The sequence below is a fragment of the Macaca fascicularis genome, chromosome 5, assembly GCF_037993035.2.
Source record: "Macaca fascicularis isolate 582-1 chromosome 5, T2T-MFA8v1.1".
In the NCBI taxonomy this organism is placed as follows: domain Eukaryota; kingdom Metazoa; phylum Chordata; class Mammalia; order Primates; family Cercopithecidae; genus Macaca; species Macaca fascicularis.
Window position 1 is genome coordinate 27,554,542 of NC_088379.1, and position 23,048 is coordinate 27,577,589.

The following is a 23,048-nucleotide window of genomic DNA, read 5'->3' on the forward strand; positions in this document are numbered from 1 at the left end:
ATGCAAAGTGTACAAGAAAAGCAAGACATATTTTTGGTAAATATAATGAAAGCCTGAGGATGTGGTTTTGTTGAAGAAAAAGTAGTAGTGTTTAAAGGTTATTGAAGAGTTGTTTCAGAATGAAAGAATACAAAAATAAATTACATATATAAAGCTGAATGAATATCAATATTATAAAAGGTTATAAAATTTTATAAAGAAATTTTACATGTGATAAAATGCACTAAGATTAAACAAGTTTATTATTAGGTTTTTAAAAATTGAGCTTTAATATCCAAAAGTACATTGATATAAAACTATAATTTGGTTTTTCTTTTAAGCATGATGTTTGTGTCATATGTTGTTTTTTATTTTGAGACAGAGTCTTGCTCTGTGGCCCAGGCTGGAGTGTAGTGGCAGGATCTATGCTCACTGCAAGCCCCGCCTCCTGGGTTCACGCCATTCTCCTGCCTCAGCCTCCCGAGTACCTGGGATTACAGGTGCCTACCACCACGCCTGGCTAATTTTTTGTATTTTTAGTAGAGACAGGGTTTCACCATGTTAGCCAGGATGGTCTCGATCTCCTGACCTCATGATCCGCCTGCCTTGACCTCCCAAAGTGCTGGGATTACAGGCGTGAGCCACTGCGCCCGGCCATTTGTGTAATATTGATAAGATACAGTAACAGATTTTTGTTTACTTTTTGAGTCAACTGCAAAAACAAAGAAAAAGAAAAGGAAAAAGAGGGAAGAGAGACAGAAAGACATTCTGTATCTTGCTATCTTTATTTGGTGTTTTGTTAAAATTAATAACTATGATCTTATAATGATCTGTGATTCTGTTATAATCAAGTGTTTTAAACCTTTACATATTTGGCAGACTTTCCAAAATCAAATTCCAAGAACTAAATTAAGTCTTTTCAACCTCAAACTAACTTTTGGACATTTCACAAGGGCCCCTGGAAACATAGGAGAAATATATTAAACTAATTAGCTTTATTTGCTATGTTAAAACTATACAGAATTGTCAATAAATTATATTTAACATTATTTGAGTAATATTTATGTAAATATGTTATTGATATATTTGCACCAAAACTGTATAAGCTCCCTAGAAATTGAATGTTTTTAGTCATCATTTTGTTTTTTACGTTAAAATGTTATGCCACAGAAATAACCCAATTTTATTCTTGATTGTGGAGTATAATAATGTCCCATCAGGTCTTTAACCATGACCATTTTAAGTCTTTTTGTCCAGTGGTAATTGCTTTTTTCTGACATTTTTTGGGGGGTGAGGCGTTTAACAAGTAACTATAATTCTACAATGTGTATCAAGCAATCCTAAGATAAAGAAACAAAGTCAAAGGAATCATATTAACTGACTTTAAACTATATTACGACTATAGTAACCAAAGTAGCATGGTACTGGTACAAAAACAGACACAGAGACCAAGGGAAAAAAATAGAGAATCCAGAAATAAAGCAGAACACCTATAGCTTTGACAAACTCAACAAAAATCATAAATGAGGAAAAGACCCTCTTCTCAATAAATGGCTCTGTGATAACTGGACATCTTTACGCCAAGGAATGAAACTGGATCTCTACCTTTAACTATATAGAAAAATTAACTCAAGATGAATTCAAGACAAACTTAACACCTCAGACTATAAAAATTATAGAAGAAAATCTAGGAAATACTCTTAGTGTCAGTCTTGGCAAATAATTGTGGCTAGGTCTTCAAAAGCAATTGCAGCAAAAACAAAAATTGATAAGTGAACCTAATTAAAGAGTTTCCTTTGGGAGGCCAAGGGGGACAGATCAAGAGGTGAGGAGATCGATACCATCCGGCTAACCCGGTGAAACCTCGCCTCTACTAAAAATACAAATTAGCCAGGTGTGGTGGCACACGCCTGTAGTCCCAGCTACTTGGCAGGCTGAGGCAGGAGAATCACTTGAACCCAGGAGGTGGAGGTTGCAGTGAGCTGAGATCCAGCCACTGCACTCCAGTCTGGGCAACGGAGTGAGACTCCAACTCAAAATACATACATACATACATACATACATACATAAATATTAAAAATAAAAAAGAGCTTCCATATATCAAGATAAACTACCAAGGCAGTAAACAAATCATATATAGAAGAAATATTCACAAATTACACATCCAACAGAGGTCTAATTTCCAGAATCTCTAAGGAACTTAAATTAACAAGCTAAAAGCAAATAACTCCATTAAAAATTGAGCAAAAGATATGAATAGACACGTCAAGAAACAACATACAAGTGACCCAGAAACATATGAAAAAAGTGCTCATCATCACTAATCACCAGAGAAAATAAAGATATTGGCAGGGCTTCAGAGAAAAGGGAGCACTTTATCCACTATCAATCGGAATGGAAATTAATTCAGCCACTGTGGAGGACAGTTGGGAGATTTCTTTAAGAACTAAAAGTGGAACTACCAGTTGATCCAGCAATCTCATTACTGGGTATATATGCAGGGGCCTTTGAAGACAGTATGCTGAGAATAGATAGGGCTCAAGGACAGTATCTCCAATTGAACTTTTAATGAACTCCTGTGGGCGCCAAGAAGGCGGGCAGATAAGGAAGAGCATAGAAACAAGGAACTGAGTAGAAGGTTACATGTGGGAAAAGAAAGTTTGTTTTGCATTGCATTCTTTCTGCTGATGTGGGGTTTATGGAGTATAAATAAAGTGAGGCGGAGGCTCTGAGTGCAGCCGCCATGTTCTCTGTGTGTCTTTGTCTTTTGTGTGTTCTTTCATTCTCCACCACCCCCGGCACGGACCCCAACAGGTGGCGCAGCGAGCAGGGTCAGCACGGGTGAGTAGGGGAGAACAAGAAGGGGAACCCCCTAGGGGCGGGTAAGGCCCGGATATTGTTAAGGGGAACCTTCTTAAGCTTTCATTATGGGGAATTCCATCTCTCTGGCCTCAGAATATTTACGGCTGTTTCAAGGACTGTTGCTGTCTATAGGAGTGGAAGTAAAAGAAAAAGACTTTGAAGCGATTGTTTGCCCATGTTGAACAACATTGTTACTGGTTTCAGTATCAGACTAAAGTGCAGCTGAATCGCAGAGAATGGTTACAGGTAGTAAAAACTCTGCTTAGAGCTCTCCAGTTAGGGGATATTATGCCTCTAAAATTGTGGACCTTGTGTGACTCTATCACTCAGACATTAGAGTTACTTGAGACTGATTCAGAGTGTGGTAATGTAGCCACAGGAGGAAAGGTATCTGAGGATTTGAAAAAAAAAATAAAAAATAAAATAAATAAATCTGAAATGGAGCCCATTTGTGCCAGGATAACAGAGGATGGGGGCGTAGCAAAAGGGGGAGAAGAGAAAAAGCCAGCTCTTCCTTCTTCTAAGGGAAATTCTGACATGCAGTGTATTATGGAAATGCTTCAACAAATATTACAGATATATTCTTCTAATTCACCTTTGCGAGCTTTCCCTGTTTCTTTTCCTTCTGCCCTGTTAAAAGAGGATTTTCCAGAGCCTCCAACCCCCCGGCTTCCTTATCTTTACCTTTGTTTGGCAAAGTTGAAGCCCTGTTCACATCAGACATACTTTAAATTTATACTAAACACCTGTTTAATATGTCAAAACCAGTGTATATGTATATCTTATTGTTTGTTAAAATATTATGAGTATTTCAATAGTCAATAAGCACATTAATATTAACTATTAATATTAATATAGTATTAATAACCCCAGCTAGGAAATTGTTATGTTATAAGGGTGCATAGGTTCCACCAATTTACACTCCAAACAGAAGTTGAGTATTCGAGTTGCTTAACACATTAACTACCTCTTGATATTTTCTGTGTTTTTAAATTTTAACCATTGTATTGTGTATGTAATCATTCTCAATTTGGTATTAATATACATATTTCCTAGTGAGTAATGATGTTAGACATATAGGTTTATTGTCATTTCTTTGTTCTGCTACTTTTGGTTGGGTTATTTACCTTTTCCTATTAATATGTTGGGATTCTTTATATTTGGGGATATGAGTATTATTATATATTATATATACTTTTAATTAAAAAAAAAATTTAAGGAGCTGGATCTGTTTCCAATTATTTGTGCTTCTTTTGCTCCTAATGCTCAGTTTTCAAATGGTGGCAATAATGTCCAATTTAATGCCTTACAAATTAAATTTTTAAAAAGAAATGAAAGCTGCCATTTCTAACTATGGACCTCAACCTCCTTTTATCCTTGGTCTTCTTGATATTTTTCATCAGAAAATTTGATAATTCCTATAGACTGGAAGACTTTGGGGAAGGCTTTTCTTGATCGTTCTCAGTGGTTACAATTGCACAGCTGGTAAATGGACAAGGCACATGTACAGGCTAGGAAAAATGTTATGTGTGATCCCCCTGGACCCACTGAGGAACAACTCACAGGCACGGGCCAATATGCTACTCTTAATACTCAGGCTGGTTTAGATGATGTTGCCCTTACTCAAATCAAGATTTTGTTTTTAAGGGCCTGAAATAAGGTAGAGATAACAGGAAAATCTTCCCTTTCCTTTGTGAAGATTTTACAGGGCACAAATGAACCATATCTATATTTCGTAGCCCGTCTTCAGGATGCTGTCTTCAAAATTGTGGGTGCTGGCCTTGCTTCAAAAATTTTGTTACAAACATTGTCTTTTGAAAATGCTTATGCTGACTGTTAAAAATTGTTAAAATCGTTAAAGGCCAATGGGGCCAATTTAGATAAATATATTAAAACTTGTGTTAGTGTTGGAGGGGCTATTTATAATGCTCAATTATTTGCTGGAGCTTTGTTTAAAGCCTTAAAAGGAAATAACAAACAAGGTGCTTGCTTTCAGTGTGGTAAACCTAGACATTTCAAAAAAGAATGTCATAAAAATTGAACACTTTTATCCCTCAAGGCAGAAAGCTGCCTTCAGAGGTGTACAAATGTTGTGGTAAAGGTCGACATTGGACAAATAAATGTCGTTCCAAAACTGATAAAAGTGGAAATTTACTGTCTCCTCTCCTCGGAAACGGGAGCCGGGGCCCACAGGCTTGGGGCCCCAACAATTACAATACAAGTCTACTACAATATTCAGTGAGCAATGGCCTACAACATTAAGGAATAAATTCAAGTCCTCCTTAAGGATCCAACACCTTACTCCAGTTTCTCAGCTTTATGCGGCAACTAAGCAGAGCGCCGCTGCTGACTTAGCTATTACTCAGCCTTATACTTTGTCTCCTAATAGAGGAGTATATAAATTAGCTATTAGAGTGTGTGGCCCTTTGCCAAAAGGACACGATATTACTAATAAAATTCTTATTATGGTTCAAGTCTCACAATTTATATGCCTAGAGGCAGGGGAACGTATTCTCAATAGGGAGGGTTTGGTAGCACAGAAAAAACTGTTTTTTGGGAAACTTTAGTTTCTAATCAAAAGCCCTTATGTTCATTGCACATTAATGAAATAGTTTTTAAAGGGTTAATTGATATAAGGGTGAATATGTCTATTATTTGTTTAAATTAGTGGCCTATACAATGGGAAAAAAGACAAGTTTCAGTTATACTCACTAGCTTGGGTGCTGCTTCTGTGGTTTATCAAGATGTAGAACGTTTAACCTGTGTCGGTCCTAAAGGTCAACAAGGTCAAGTGTTTTTTTTTATTTTTATATTGTTCCTATCAATATTAATTTTTGGGAACAAGATCTTTCACAACAATTTGCTGCTTTTTTAAACATTCCTCATATTTCCTCAGCTGCCAAAAATATGATGTTCAAAATGGGCTACAATCCTTTAAACTCATAGCCACCACTCCTATTTAGGTGAAACAGTGACCATTATTTAAAGAAATACTTAGGACTTTAAAAGAGTAAGTCAAAAAACAAATGGCCGAGAGGAATCTAAAGCCATGCACTTCTGCATGGAATTCCGGTCTTTGTCTTGTCTTAAAACTATAAATGTTTACATTTAACCTAGGGAAAGTTTACAGCCCGGTCTTCCTAATCCTGCCCTTATCCCACAAAGTTAAAACCAGAGAAAAGCAGCAAGATGCTTTTGTATCATTACAAACTCAGCTTTCTTTCTACTCACTTAATATTGCCACAGAAAAAATTTAACTGGATTTTCTTATTCAATATTTAGGTTATACCTTGGGGGCACAAAATATTCGACCCCAAAAAATTCAAATTCGACGTGATCATTTAAAAACATTACATGATTTTCAAAAGCTTCTAGGAGACATTAATTGGATGCGTCCTGTTTTAAGAATACCAACATATCAGTTATAACATCTTTTTTCTATTCTAGAAGGAGACAGTCACTTGGACAACTCACGCCATTTAACTCCTTTGGCTTTACAGGAACTCCAGCTTGTTGAAGAGCAACTTCAAAAGGCCCTTCCTTTTGTTTATTTCATACTTTACCTTCTCCCACAGGAATGATTCATCAAACTAATCGACCACTAAAATGGATCTTTTTGTCCAATAAAATATCTAAACGCTTGGCTACTTATATCGATCGTTTAGCTGAACTGATCATCAAAGGACAGCATCACTGTCGACAACTTTGGGGAGGAGATCCTTCCTTAATTATCTCTCAATTCACTCATAGTCAGATCACTTATCTTCTTGCAACTTCTGATTCTTGGCAAGTTGCTTGCGCTTCTTTTGTTGGACAATTTTCTACCCAATATCCTAAGTCTCCGATCTTTTCATTTTTTAGGCAACATTCTGTGTTGCCTTTCTCACCAATTTCTGTATTTCCTGTTCAAGGTCCTACCTATTTTACTGATGCTAGTAGCAATGATAAGGCTGGATATTGGAGTGTTCCTCAATCTCGAGTTACAGTTTATCCTTATCCCTTGGTGCAGCAGGGAGAATTGTTTGCTGTTCTGATGATCTTACTTGATTTCCCTACCACTGGTTGTAACATTGTTAGTGATTCTCAATACGCTGTTTATGTTACTTCTTATATTTCTCAGGCCACTTTACCTCTTTGTGCTACTTCTTCTCTTCAAAAACTCTTTTCCTTGTTATCTTCTACTTTGAGCCAACGTCGAGCTCCTTTATTCATCACTCATCTTCGTTCTCATTCTCAACTTCCTGGATCATTAGTTCATGGTAATACTCAGATTGATTCACTTTTAATAGGCCACCTACATGCTGCAGAACAAAAATATACTCTACATCACACTAATAGTTCTGGCCTTCAACGACGGTTTCATTTAACTTATAAACAAGCTCGTTCTCTTATTCGAGCTTGTCCTTCCTGTGCTCCTTTGAGTATGCCATCCTTCCATCCTGGGGTTAATCCATGAGATGTCCCTTCTTTTGAACAATTAAAGTATGTTCATCATACCATTGATACCTTTTCTTATTTTCAATGGGCCACTCCGTTGACATCTGAGAAAGCTGATTCTGTTATTACACATCTCTTAGCTTGTTTTGCCATCATGGGCATTCCTCTTATACTTAAAACTAATCATGCCCCTGCCTATGTCTCTCGTAAATTACAAGTTTTCTTACAGCAATACAATATTCAACATATCATCGGTATCCCGGGCAACAGTCAAGGTCAAGCCATCATTGAGCGCACAAATTTAACTTTAAAAACTTAACTATTAAAACAAAACAAAAAGGGGGAAATGAGCCCCCTAGAAACCAGATTTTGAAACCAGATTTTGAAGGTTCTTTTTACCTTAATTTTTTTGAATCAATGGAGACAATTGCAAGATTCCGCTGTCGTAACCCATCTTTCCTCACCTCCCTCGGTGATAGTCCCCGCTGACAGTTTAAAGGTTTGGTATCCTAATGAAGAAGGTAAGTATGTTCAAGGGCAAGTTCTAAAACAGGGACGGGGCTATGCTCTTGTCCTTACAGGGAGTGGACCTGAGTGGTTTCCTACAAGATGATTGAAACCCTGTTGAAAAGAAAACTGGATTCAGCATGCATTTCTTCCTTTGTTGGATATGCCTCAGTGGGGGACTTATTTCTCTTAGTGAGGCTTTGTATGAATATTGGACTTATATTCCCTTTCCGCCCTTGTATCAGGGAGTCGCCTGAGGGGAGGTGGAAATTAAGGTTTTCACCAACGACACTACTTGGATGCCGTCCCCCTATATAGACAAGGACAATATAGAACGGGAAACGGGAATTATAAACAACACATATCAATTTGGAGTGGAAGGACTTCCAATATGTATGGGAAATAGTTCTCATTGTCTCCGAAAATCGCATGAAGCCTGGGCTGTTCGTTATAATCATAGTCATGTGGCTGCTAATACTGTTATTATTGTAACTAGAAGTTTTTAATATAATCATACTGTATATAGTAATGAAACTATTCCTAGTTCTTTACTTTTTTGTCCTATTCTAGAGGTTTCTCCTAATATTGAGGTGCTGGAGTGACAACAATGTCGGGGAACAAAACCTCAGATTTTATTAGAATACAATGGAATGTAAATAACTGATTGGAGAGTGCACGGTGATTTTCAAATAAAATTTAGTCACATACCTTTGAAATGACACTGGGTAAATAAAAGTATTGCTGCTAACAGTAATGAAATCTTGGTATGGCGTGAAGGAGGCCTGAAGTACAGAGTCATCTTTGGAAGTTGTTAGCTGCAGGCGATGCCATTAGCACTTTTGTGGGGAATATGTCCCTTAATCTTTCTAACCCAACTAACTCCTTTCATATTCAGTTATATCGAAATACCTCCTGATATATTATTGCTTGTGTCCGTGAGCCCTACCTATTATTAGCAGGGAATTTGACATGGGATAATGATACGGGGATTGTTAATTGTACAGATATGTGTACATTTTTGTCTTGCCTCAATCATTCCTGGTGGCACAACTTTACTGGGGATATTTATATCCTCAGGGCTCGTAAGGAAATTTGGCTACCTGTTAACCTTACGCGACCATGGGGGGCATCACCTCTTGAAACTTATATTTGGACTTCTCTTCAGTGAACCTGCCGTGCCCTTGGACTTATAATTGCCTCGGTGATGAGTCTTGTTGCCATCGCCTCCACTGCGACCGTAGCAGGACTTGCTCTTCATCAAAGCATACAAAATGCTGAATTTATGCAGCAATGGCATGAACAATCTCACCGGTTATGGCTTCAACAATGAAACATTGACTCTCAACTTGCTGAAAGATTGAACAACATGGAGCAAGCATTAACATGGCTTGGAGATCAGCTCACTATACTCAGTACTCGGATGACATTACAATGCGATTGGAACTCCACTCAATTTTGTGTAACGCCTGTACCTTTTAACATCTCTCAAAATTGGACTGTAATCCGAAAATTATTAGTAGGCCATAAAAATATTAGTTTGGACATCCAAGAGCTCATTCAGAACATTTCCAAAGCATTTCAACAACAATTACATGTGTTATCTGGAACCGTAACCCTGCAGAGCTGGGTCAGCGCCTTGCTGCCTTTAACCCATGGACCCAGATGAAAACATGGATTTCTACAATCTCTGGAAGTATATTGCTTTGGGCACTTGGATTGAGTCTACTTCTTTTGGTGATTTGATGCTCCCTCCATCGCCTCCAAAAACAAAAGAAAACACAGGAACAAATATGGGCTACCTTTTTAGGATTGAGGCAAAACAAAAACAAAAAGGGGGAAATGCAGGGGCCTTTGAAAACAGTATGCTGAGAATAGATAGGGCTCAAGGACAGTATCTCCAATTGAACTTTTAATGAACTCCCATAGGCGCCAAGAAGGCGGGCAGATAAGGAAGAGCATAGAAACAAGGAACTGAGTAGAAGGTTACATGTGGGAAAAGAAAGTTTGTTTTGCATTGCATTCTTTCTGCTGACGTGGGGTTTATGGAGTATAAATAAAGTGAGGCGGAGGCTCTGAGTGCGGCCGCCATGTTCTCTGTGTGTCTTTGTCTTTTGTGTGTTCTTTCATTCTCCACCACCCCTGGCACGGACCCCAACATATATACGTAAAGGAAAATAAATCATTCTACCAAAAGAACACATGCACCCATATGTGCATGGCAGCACTGTTCACAGTAGAAAAACCATGGAATCAACCCAGGTGCCCAGCAACAGTGGATTGGATAAAGAAAATGTGGTACATAGACACTATAAAATACTATGCAGCCATAAAAAAGAATGAGATCATGTCTTTTGCAGAAACCTGAATGCAGCTGGAGGCCATTAGCCTAAGTGAGGAGAAAACTAAATACCACATGTTCTCACGTATAAGTGGATGCTAAATATTGAGTATACAGGCACATAAAGAAGGGAACCATAGACACTGGGGACCACTAGAGGAGGAAGAGAGGGAAAAGAGCAAGAGCTGAAAAACTACCTATTAGGTACTATGCTCACTATCTGGGTGACAAGTTCAGTCATACTGCAAATCTCAGTATCATGTAATATACCTTTGTAACAAACCTGCACATGTACTCCCTGATTTTAAAATAAAAATTGAAAAAGAAGAAACACACACATATAGTCATATATACATATATAACTGTATATATGCATAGATTTATTCATATAGAACTTCATACGTATATAACTATTATATACATATATAACTGTAAAACTATAAAACTTCTTGATGGAAGTTCTAGTAAATATACAACTAATGAAAAAGATGTTAAAGTGTGTGTCTTCAAAGACATGCAATCATATCTTAAAGATGTTGAGGGTTCAGGTCCAGATGACTGCAATTAATCAAATATTATAATGTAAAGAGTCCCAAAAATGTTACAATTTCCCAGTGCATATAAATATTATGTTTACACAATACTGAAGTCTGTGAGGTGTGCAATAGTATTATGTCTAAATAATGTATGTATATTAGTAAATACTTTCTTACTAAAAATGCTAATGATCATCTGAGCCTTCAGCATGTCAAAATCTTTTGGTTGGTGGAGGATACAGCCTCAATATTGATCGCTGCTGACTAATCATGGTGATGATTGCTGAAGTTTGGTGTGACTGTGGCAATTTCTTAAAAATGAGGCAACGATACATTTTGCCACATAAATTGACCCTTTCTTTAATCCATGATTTCTCTGTAGCGTGTAATGTTGTTTGATAGTGTTTTGTCCACAGTAAAACTTCTTTCAAAATAGAGATCAATCCTCTCTAGCTGTTCCAGTCTTATCAACTATTATTCTGTGATATTCTAAATGTTTTTTTTGTCATTTCACCAATGTTCACAGCATTTTCACCACGAGTAGATGCCATCTCATAAAACTGCTTTCTTTCCTTATCCAGATGAGTGGAGTTACTTATCCATTCAAGTTTTATTATGAGATTGCAGCAATTCAGTCATATCTTCAGGCTCCTCTTCTAACTCTAATTCTCTTGCTATCAACCCCATCGGCAGTTACTTTCTCCATTGAAAACTGAAACCCATCAAAGTCATCCGTAAAGTATGGAATCAACTTCTTCCGAGTACATGTTCATGTTGACATTTTGACCTTCTTCCATGAGCCACGAATGTTCACAATGACATTTAGAATGGTAATTCCTCTCCATAAAGTTTCAAATTTAGTTTGCCAATATCCATTAGAGGAATCACTATTTGTGACAGCTGTAGACACACAAAATGTGTTTCTTTAATAGTAAGACTTGAAAGTTAGAATTACTCCTTGATCTATGAGCTGCAGAATGATGTTGTGTTAGCACGCACGAAAACATCATTCATATCCTTGTATCTCTCCATCAGCCCCCTTGGGTCTGAAAGCAACAATATTTTGAAAGAAATATTTTATTCTGAGCAGTTAGTCTCAAAACCGGGCTTAAAATATTCAGTAAATCATTCTGTAAACAGATGGGCTGTCACCCAAGATTTGTTTTTCCAGTTATAGAGCACGAGCAGAGTAGATTTAGCATGATTCTTAAGTGCCCTAGGATTTTCGAAATGGTAAATGAGAATTGGCTTCAAGGTAAAGTCATCAGTGGCAATAGCTCCTGACAAAAAAAGTGGGCCTGTCCTTTGAAGCTTTGTTATTTATTATTTTATTGACACATATTTGTACGTATTTATAGGGTACGTGTAATATTTTAATACCCAGAAAAATGTGTAATGATTATATAAGAATATTTAGAATATCTGTCGCCTCAAACGTTTATTATTTATTTAGGTTGGAAAAATTTCAGATTTCTCTTCCAGCTATTATGAAATATACACAATATTGTTGTTATCTATGCGCATTCTATTGTGCCATTGAACAGTGAAATATATTTCTTCTATTTAAATGTATGTTTATCACAATTAATCTACCTTCCTTCACACCCACACCCTGACACACACAACCTTCTCAACCTCTGATATGAGATGATTTTACTCCTTCTCCATAAGAACAACATTTTTTTAGCTTTCAAATTTGAGTGGAAATACACATATTTTTCTGTGCTTAGTTTATTTTACATAATATATTAACTTCCAGTTCCATTCAAATGACAAGATTTTATTTTATTTTTGCCCAAATAGTATTTTATTATGTATATATGCCCCACTTGCTTTATGCATTCATATGTTGCTAGACATGAAGGTTGACTCCTATCTTTCCTATTGTGAATAGTGCTGCAATAAACTTGGAAGTGCAGATGTCACCTTGAAATATTGAATCATTTTATTTGAATAAATACCCAGTAGTGGGATCACTGGATCATATGGCAGTTTTTTGTTTTTTGTCCTTTGAGAAATTTTCAAATTGTTTTTATAATGGCCGTACTAATTCACATTTTTCACTAACAGTGTATAAGAAATCCCTTTTATCTGCCTTCTCACCGGCATTCATTTGTTTGTCTTTCTGATAATAGCCATTCTAACTGGGGTAAGATGATATTACATTGTGGTATTGATCCTCATTTGCCTGCTGAGTAGTGATGTTGAACATCTTTATATCCTTGCTGGCCATTTGTATGTCTTCTGTTGAGAAATGTCTATTCAGATCTTGTGTCTGCTTTTAAATGTGATCGTTTTACTGGTGTTGAGTTCTTTGAATTTCTTATATATTCTTAATTTTAGTGTATTGCTGAATGAAGAGTTTGCAAATATTTTCTTCTGTTCAACAGTTAGTCTCTTCATTCTGTTATTGATTGTTTCCTTTGCTGTACAGAAGCCTTTTTAGTTTAATATGGTCCTAGGTCCTATTTGTCTTTTTTTTTTTTTTTTTTTTGCCTGTGCTTTTGAAGTCTTAACCATAAAATCTTTGCTTACACCAATGTTCTAAGGCATTTCCTCTATGGTTTTGCCTAGTAACTTTATAGTTTTGAGTTTTAAGTCTTTAATCCACTTTGAGTTGATGTTTTGATGTAATGAAAGATAGAGGCCTAGTTTCATTTTTCCGCCCATGGATATCCAGTTTTCCCACACCATTTACTGAAGAGGACATCCTTTCCCAAATGTATAGTCTTGGCACCTTTGTTGCAAATCAGTTGACTGTAAATATGTGGGTTAATTTCTGGGTTCTTTATTCTGTTTTATTGGCCAGTGTGTCTGGTTTTATGCCAACACATGCTATTTGGTTATTACAGTCTTGTAGTATATTTTAAATTCAGGTATTGTGATGCCTCCAGTTTTGTTTTTATTGTTCGGAAATAATTTAGTTATTAGGGCTCTTTTATGATTCCATACAAATTTTAGGGTTTTCTTTTCCATTTCTGTGATGAGTGACATTGGTATATTTACACGGATTGCTTTGAAACTGTGGACTACTTTTGGTAGTATGATCATTTTAAGGATATTAATCATTTCAATCCATGAGCATAGGATTTTTTCCATTTATTTGTAACATCTTCAATTTATTTCGTCAATATTTTGTAGTTTTCCTTAAAAAGGCCTTTTTCCTCCATGGTTAAATTTATTCCTAGGTATCTTATTTTTTTTTTTTTGTAGCTATTGTAAAAGGAACTTACATTTGGTAAATTATTTCTTGGTTTATTTTTCAGATTGTTCAGAAATGTTACTAATTTTTATAAGTTGATTTTATAACCTGTTACTTGACTGAATGTGTTTATCTGTTCTAAGAATTTTTTGGTGGAGTCTAGGTTTTTCTAAATTTAAAATCCTGTCATTTGCAAAAAGGAATAATTGTACTTTCTTGTTTCAATTTGGGTGCCTTGTATTTCTTTATCTTGCCTGTTTTAGCTAGGACCTCTAGTACTCTGTCGAATAGAACTGATGAAAATTATCGTTTATGGTGTTTTCTAGTTCTTAGAGAAAAGCTTTTAGCTTTTCCCCATTCAGCATGATGTTAGCTATGGGTTTGTCAGACATGGCCTTTATTATGTTGAGGTGTGTTTCTTCTATGCTTGAGAGTTTTTATCATGAAGAGATGATGAAACGTTGATTTTATCACATCCTTTTGCTGCATCTATTAAGATGATCATATATTTTTTGTAGTTAATTCTGCTGATGTAATGTATCACACTTATTAATTTGCTTATGCTGAATTATCCTTGTATCCCTTGGATAAATCCTGTTTGATCATAGTGTATTATCTTTTAGAGGTGCCATCGGATTTGGCTTGCTCATATTTTGTTGAGGATTTTTGTGCCTTTATTCATGGTGGATATTGGCTTGAAGTGGGGTGCGTGTGTGTTTGTATGTATTTGTGAGTGTGTGTGTATGTTTATGTCTGAGTTTGGTATCAGGATAATGGTGGCCTGGGAGAAGGAATTAGGAAGAATTTCCTTCTCCAATTTTTTAAAATAGTTTGAGAAGAATTGATATTAGCTCTTCTTTATAAGCTTGGAACAATTTGGCAGTAAAACCATCTAGTCAAAAGCTATTTTGGAGGGAGATATTTTATTACTAATTCAATGTCATTACTTATTATAGGACTGGTCAGGTTTTCTATTTATTTCTGATGTAATCTTGTTAGATTGTATATGTTCAGAAATTTATTATTTTCCTCCAGATCTTCCAGTTTATTAACATATAGTTGTTTATAATGGTCTGTAAGAGTCATTTGTATTTCTGTGGTATCAGTTTTAATATTTCCTTTTTAATGTATGATTATGTTAAGATTTCAGTCTTCTCTGTTTTTTTCATGGTTAGTCTAGAAAGTGGTGTTTTTATTTTGTTTATTGGTTAAGAAAACAACTTTTAGATTCATTGATTTTTGTACTGTGACTTTACCCTTTATTTCACTTAATTCTGCTTTGATCTCTGTTATTTCTTTCCTTCTGAATTTAGGTTTGGTTTGTTCTTAATTTGTTAGTCCCTTGTGGTGCATAATTTGGTTTGAAATCTGTTTTTTGATATGGGCATTTGTTCCTTCCTCTTAGTACTCCTTTTGCTGTATCCCATAAGTTTTACTATGCTGTCTTTACATTTCCATTTGTTTCAAGTATATTTTTAAAATTGTTTCTTAATTCTTCACTAACCCAATGGTCAACAAGATCATGTTGGTTAATTTCTATATATTTGTACAGTTTTCAGTGTTTCTCTTGTTCTTGATTTCTTGCTTTTTCTTTTTGTTGTTGTTGTTTTTTTGTTTTTTTTTTTTGATTTTGTATTATGGTGGTCTCCGAAGATACTTAATAAATTTTGGTTTTTATCAATTTACTGAGTTTTTGTTTGTTTGTTTGTTTTGTTTTGTTTGCCTAACATATACTTTGTCTTAAAGAATGCTCCATGTGCTCATGAGAAGAATGTGTATTCTGCAGCTGTGGGATGGAATATTCTGTAAATGCCAGTTAGGTCTAAATGAAATTTAAATGCAATGTTTATTTGTGGATTTTTTGTCTAGATGATTTGTATAATGCTGAGACTAGGGTGTCGAAGTCACCGACTATTACTGTAATGGAGTCTATCTTTCTATTTAGATCTAATCATGTTTAACTTATATTTCTGGATACTTTGGTTTGGGCGTATATATATTTAGAATTGTTATATCTTCTTGTTGAATAGATCCTTTTATCATTATTTAATGTGCTTCTTTTTTTTTTTTTGTACTGTTTTTGACTTAAAGTTGGTTTTACCTTATTAGGTATAGCTGCTTTTGCTCATTTTTGGCTTCTGTGTGTGTGGGAAACATTTTCCATCCAATCACTTTCAGTCTGTATGTCCCTTTACAGGTGAAGTGAGATTATTGTAAGCAACTTACAATTAGGTAGTGCTTTTTATCTATTCAGCATGTCTATATCTTTTAAGTAGGTAATTTGAGCTATTTATATTCAAGGTTATTATTAATAGGTAAGAACTAATTCCTGTCCTTTTCTGATTGTTTTGTATATCTTTTGTTGTTGTTGTTTTTTTTCTTTTATTGTTTGTTTATTTCTTTCTATTGTTTTTGTCCTTCTGGTTGGTGTTTTTCAATATGGGCAACACTTGAGTTTTTGCTCCTTCTCAATTCTGTGTCTACTCTAACAAGGAGTTTTATACTTTCATTTGTTTTTATGATAGTAGATAATAGCCTTTCACTTCCAGATTTAGGGCTCCCTTAAGCATTTTCTGTTGGGCTGATCTAGTGGTGATTAGGTCCCTCAAGTAATTTATTTATTTATTTATGTACTTACTTATTTGGGAAAAACTATTCCTCTTTCATTTTTGAAGGATAGCTTTGCTGAGTATAGGGTTTTGTTGTTGTTGTTGCTGTTTGTTTGTTTTTAGTACTGGGAATATAATCTCTCATTCTCTCTTGGCTTTAAAATTTCTGCTCAGAAATCTGCTGTTAGTCCGATGGGGGTTCCTTTATATGTGACTGGATGCTTTTATGTTGCTGTTTTCACAGTTCTTTCTTTGTCTTTGACTTTTGACACTTTGGTGATAATTAAACTTTGCCAAGGCTTTCTGTATTGTACTTATTTGTCTTTGAGCTTCTTATATACAAATATCTAAATTTCTTCTAAGACTCAGGCTTAGGAAATTTTCTGCTACTTTTTGTTGTTGCTGTTAGGTAGAATTTTGTTTTTGTTTTTGGTATAATTTCTGCCTATCTCTTTCCCTTCTGAAAGACCCAAAACTCAAACATTTGGTCACTACATTCTGCCATATTTATGTAAGCTTTATTATTCGTATTCTCTCTATATATAGAGTAAAATAAATATATATATCAGTATATAATCTACGTATTTCAGTATATCTATATATATCTATTGATATATATATACTGATATATATATAGATCTATCATAGTAGATATATATACTGATATATAGATATCTATAGATAGATAGATATAGATGTGTATCAGTATATATATTATATATACATATATATATTACATATACATATATATATTATATATACATATATATATGCTGATTGGGTTATTCCCAAACACCTGTCTTCAAGTTCTGTAATTCTTTATTCTACTTGAAGCCCTTGATTACAGTTTTGTTTTATTTATTATAATTTTTTAATACAGAATTTGTTTTTTTAATCTCTGTTGAATTCCCATTCAGATTATAAATCATTTTTCTGATTGTTTTGTATTAATTTTCTGTGTTCTCTTTTATCTCACTAAGCTTCTTTCGTCTTAATTTCAATTGTTTCTCGGGTATTTCATGGAGTTGTTTTGGTTGAAATCTGTTGCTGGAGAATTATTGTGTTACTTTAAAAGCATCATGTTTTCTTGCTTTTTTATGTTTCTTGGCTCCGTATGTTCGTATCTGCACATGAGTTGTAATAGTCCCTTCTTCCAATTCTTTCTGATTTACTTTCCTAGGGAAAGACATTCTTTTCTGTAGGTGTTTCTACAGTGTTGTTTGGGTAGGGAACTTTAGACTTGATTCTGTGTGTATGAAGTATAGTTTTTGTATGATTACTTTGGTTGTAATCAGCATCAGTGGTGTCTGTGATTTCCACAGTTTCCTATCCTGCACTTGTCAGTGAAAGCTGTATCAGGCTCTGCTAGGGACAGATGTGTCAGAATAAACTAGTTTTTGGTCCACAGTAGTTGTTGCTGTGAGCTAGGTAAGCCTTTCTGTTATTGGCTTCACTGGAGGCATACGTGGGCACTAATAGCAGACCTAGGTAGGTTGATTCTTAAGCTTCCAGGCTGCTTGCTTGGATAATGACGGTGCTAGCAGTGAACTGGGATTGTGGGCAGCAGGTTTTGTATCATCAATGACTATCAAAGGCAGGCCAACCCTCCGTTCTCAGGTGGCACACTTTGGTGTTAGCAGTGGTGGTGGCAGCAGGTTGGGCTGGCTTGCCCTCAGGGCCCCCAGGAGTAGTGCACAGATACCTGTGATAGTGGGTGGTGTGGAGTGAATCTCAGGCCGCTATATGACATGCTTGGGCACCAGTGGCTGACAATCTGGGCCTTTTTAAAGGCTCTCTAATGGTGCATGTGTGCACCAGAAGCAGCAGGCAAGGAAAATTGATCCTCAGGTTCCCAGACAGAGTTCTTCCATATAGGGAGTTCGCACCAGGTGGGGTGGGCCTGTCCTCAGGACCCCAGTAGTGTGCACAAGCACAGGATGTGATTGACAGAAAAGGATGATCTCCAGGTTCCCGGATCGCATGCTTGAGTACCAGCAACAGGGAAGCTGCACCATTTGTCAGACCTTCTAATATTGCACACATGCACCTGGGACAATAGGTGGGGTGAATCAGCCCTCACTGCCTCTAATGGTGCACATGGGCATAGGCTGTGGTAGGCCAGGTGGAGCAATCCCTATGCCCCAGTTGGTGTTCTTGTGTTCCTGTAGCAAGCAGCCTGGGTCTTTTTTCAGAACTCTTGATACTTCACACATGTGTCTGAGTCTAAAGGTGGGGTGGGTCATCCTCAGGCCCTTGGGCATGCCCGGGTGGTGGTAGCAGTGAACAGGGCAAGCCTGTCCTCAAGCCCCAGCATGGCATTTCACGGGGCTCATCTCCAGGCCCACTGAAGGTGCATGGTGGGGCATGGCCACCCTGCTGCAGGGATGGGATCAGGGTTGCTGTGAGTGGCAGCAGTCCTAGTCGGGCAGCTCGCAGGTTCTGGAAAGCATGTGCTCCAGCTCCCTTTGTCATAGCTGCAGCCACCCTGGTGTGCCGCACCCAGCATTCCCCAGGGTGCAGAACATTGTGTGAGATAGAGTTCTCACAACCTGGGCACACTGGAAGTGCCAGCTGGTGTTCCGTCTCCGTAGCCCTCCAGGTGGGCATGCGAAAATGTTAGTTGGGTTCCAGGATGTGGAAAAGCCTCCAACAGTCTGATGGAGGCTGGGCTCTCATAATATCTCCATTCAGCAGCTGCTTAGGTCTCAAGAAGTGTGTAGCACCCAGCATGGACTCCTTCTCTGGAACCGTGTGGTTGCTCAGACTCTAGACAGCCGTCTATCCTAGTCTCAGGGCCTGCAATAGCCAAGGGGCTTTCTTTTTTTTTTTTTTTTTTTTTGAGACGGAGTCTCGCTCTGCCGCCCAGGCTGGAGTGCAGTGGCCGGATCTCAGCTCACTGCAAGCTCCGCCTCCCGAGTTCACACCATTCTCCTGCCTCAGCCTCCCGAGTAGTTGGGACTACAGGCGCCCGCCACTGCGCCCGGCTAGTTTTTTGTATTTTTTAGTAGAGACGGGGTTTCACCGTGTTAGCCAGGATGGTCTCGATCTCCTGACCTCGTGATCCGCCCGTCTCGGCCTCCCAAAGTGCTGGGATTACAGGCTTGAGCCACAGCGCCCGGCCAGCCAAGGGGCTTTCTTAGGCCAAGATTGTGGGAGTTTTCAGTGAAAATGTGGACCTCTAGGAGTTGCTCAGTTACCTTTTCCCTACACTGGGGAGCCTCCACAGGCTCCCAGCTAATCCCAGTTGGTTCAGCTGCCTTGTTTCCCTTTCTTCCTGTGTCTCAGATGTTCGCTGTCATTTCCCTGCAGAATTCCAGTGTTCTCTCTTAAATGCTGTATTCAATGTGTGGTTATCTACTCACCGTCCTTCTATGCAGGAGATGAGGGCTAAGTGCCTATAGCCAGTCATTTAAAGCCTCTCCCCACCATTTCTATGAAGCTTTGAAGTCAGTCATTGACTTCTTCTCTCTAGCTATGAGAGTCCAAGAGGTCTGTTTCATCTGATTGATAATCTGTTGTTTAGTGTAGCCAGTTTCTCTCACCCTAGATATAATTAAAGAGTTAGGTTTTTGCTCTGGATTACACTTTGGCTTCATGCAATGTTGCAGCTGGTTTGATCTTTTATCCAGACCACTAAAACTTTCTCCATATCAGCAAAAGGCTTCTGCACTTTCATATCATTTACATGTTCACTAGAGTAGCAGTTTTAACTTCCTCCAAGAACTTTTTCTTTGCATTCACAACTTGGCTGTTTGGTGAAGGAGCCTAGCTTGTGGCCTATCTCAGCGTTGGACATGCCTTCCTTACTAAACTTTATCATTTCTAGCTTTTGACTTTAAGTGAGAGACATGTGACCCTTCCTTTTACTTGAACATTTAGAGGTCATTGCAGTGTTACTAATTGTCTTAATTTCAATATTTTTGCATGTCAAGAAATAGCTAGGGAGGCTTGAGGAGAAGCTGGTCAGTGGAGCAGTCTGAACACACACGGTATTTGTTAATTAACTTTGCTGCCTTCTATGGGTGTGGTTTGTGGTACCCGCCAAGATGATAACAGTAATAGCAAAGATCAGTAATCACAGATCATCATAACAGATATAATAATAATTAAAATTTTGAAATATTATGAGAATTACCAAAATGTGGCACAGAAACATGAAGTGATCACATGCTAATGGAAAAAAATGGGACCAATAGAACTATTCTACATTGTGTTGCCACAAAACTTCAATTTGTTAAAAATGCAGTATCTTCAGAGTGCAATACAATGAAGTCCAATAAAATGAGGTATATCTGTATATGGAAAGAACAAAAAGAACCCTAAGAAATACAGGACTCTAATAACTTTGAATCTATGCCATTAGACTAAATTTCCAGAAATCTAATTTAAAACAAAACTGGGCTCAAAAAACTGCTAACCTAACATTAAGCAAATTAAGAATTAATTGTATGGGATTGAACTGACAAAATATTATAATTTTAAATGAGTTTTTGTTTAAAATATTCCTCATTATTTTTTTATTTTCCAGATTTAAGTTAACTTTGTTTTAACCTATATATAATTTGCAGCAATTTGGTAATGCATACTTCCGTAAACAGAACTGACATATTTACTTTCCTCTTTACCTAATCTCTCTAGAATTTAGAATTTATTCTTGAGTATTCTTAAATTATTTGCATAATTTCAATAAGAATATCTTTTTTAACAACACACAACTGGAAACCCGGTTCTTTCACTGAGGTTTTAAAAGTAATGTCATATTTTCTGATCTGACCAGATAACTTTCAGGAACCGAAGTTGAATTATAAAGCCAATAAAAGTCCCTTGGAAAAACTGGCCTGAAATACCTTGTCTACACACTTCCTTATAAGGGTTTCTGGGTTTGTGATAAGTAAGGAATGTAACTTTCTGACAGGTCCAGGAATTTCAAAACATTTTGAGAACTTTGAGAAAAGACGAATTTACCAATTTGTAGAAGTATTACAGATGCAGTCAGATGGTAAAGCTTTCTCTTGACTCCTAGCCTTCACAGGCCTTTTAAAAATATAACCTGAAGTCACTTACAAAAGAGTTCCAGCAAACCATATATTTTTTAAACCCTATATTATCAATCACTATTCTTGTTGCACTTTATGCAAATAATCTTGCCAAGTTAATGAGTCTAAACTTACGTTTCAAATGAATTAGTCTGACTGTAAATATCTTTGGTAGAAACGGAAATGAATGTGGAGAGAAAAATTGTGTTTAAAAAAGGCAATTATAGTACATCTGTTATTAGATTCTAGCTCATTATTTTGAGGATTTTATTCTTTATCTACAATCTGGACTAGATACTGAATTCTTTTAGTTTTTTTCAATATTAAGCTTTGAATCTCCAAACTAATATTTTTCAAATTTCCTCCTATCCTTCTGTTTTTTTTCAATTTTCACTAAAATTGAAACTGCTTTTCCTGCGGCTTTGAATGCTGAAGCTGGTCAACTTGATAAATACAATTCAGAGAAATTACCCTGATGGTTGCGGATGGACAAGCTTTATGACATTCAAACTGCAAACCAGGAAATTCTGTCAGTTTGTCACTGCCTGCTCTGCTCCAGCTGAAAATACTTTAGCTCACATTCAGAAATCTTCTCAGTGAACTGCTATTCAGACTCAGAAAGTAGCTTGGAGAATACTCCAGACGTTAAGCTTTGTGAGTTTTTGTTTGTTTGTTTGTTTACATAGAAAAGTCTCTTATTAAATTTCCTTATTCTTACACTGCATAGAGACCTAACCTTGATGGGCCCCGTCTGCAATGCACCTCCTGCAAAGAGACAGAGCTGTTTAAGTGAACTGACCTATTTGGAGGACTAATAGACGGATTTAAAAAGGTATGTGGTGGCCGGGCACGGTGGCTCACGCTTGTAATCCCAGCACTTTTGGAGGCCGAGGTGGGTGGATCACGAGGTCAGGAGATCGAGACCATCCTGGCTAACACGGTGAAACCCCATCTCTACTAAAAATACAAAAAATTAGCCAGGCGCGGTGGCGGGCGCCTGTACTCCCAGCTACTTAGGAGGCTGAGGCAGGAGAATGGCATGAACCCGGGAGGCAGAGCTTGCAGTGAGCCAAGATCGCGCCACTTTACCCCAGTCTGGGCAACAGAGCAAGACTCTGCCTCAAAAAAAAAAAAAAAAAAAAAAAAAAAAAAAGAAAGGTATATGGTAGTGTATTTGAGAATTTTTTCCCCTGTTTTCCTATATATGCTTTCTCCTCCTCTTGTCTCGAAACTTCTAACCCAAATCTCTACATAGCTACCGATTCTTCTCTATTATGTGAAACTTTCTGAAAATTAAATTTCAAACGGGGAACCGAAGGAAACCAGCACATTTTACTTGAAAATATACTTCTCTATATATTTCTGTATAAATCCAAAGATTTATTTTCCTATTTCCCTTCCTAAACCAGAAGGGAAAGTCAAGCTGGGTACTGCGTTAGGCAAACCTGCCTCCTATTTTATTATTTTATAAGTTAGCTACAAATTAAAAACAACTACACACCTCCTTCACAATTTGCCCACGGGAATTTCCTTGTGGGCCTC

The 23,048-nt window shown here is 36.9% G+C and overlaps 1 long non-coding RNA gene across 2 annotated transcripts in view; it reads left to right on the forward strand.

The window, feature by feature from the left end:
- The first annotated feature begins 2,713 nt into the window (after positions 1–2,713).
- The window catches only part of LOC135970893 (uncharacterized), an 83,639-nt gene continuing 63,304 nt past the window's right edge, over positions 2,714–23,048 (forward strand). The window contains exons 1-2 of one of the 2 annotated variants that reach the window (XR_010586782.2): positions 2,714–2,820; positions 22,234–22,338. This is a non-coding gene — a long non-coding RNA (uncharacterized lncRNA). Of the gene's footprint in view, positions 2,821–11,351; positions 11,490–22,233; positions 22,339–23,048 lie in introns of those variants that run through there. The other variant, XR_012435307.1, reaches the window with a different exon arrangement.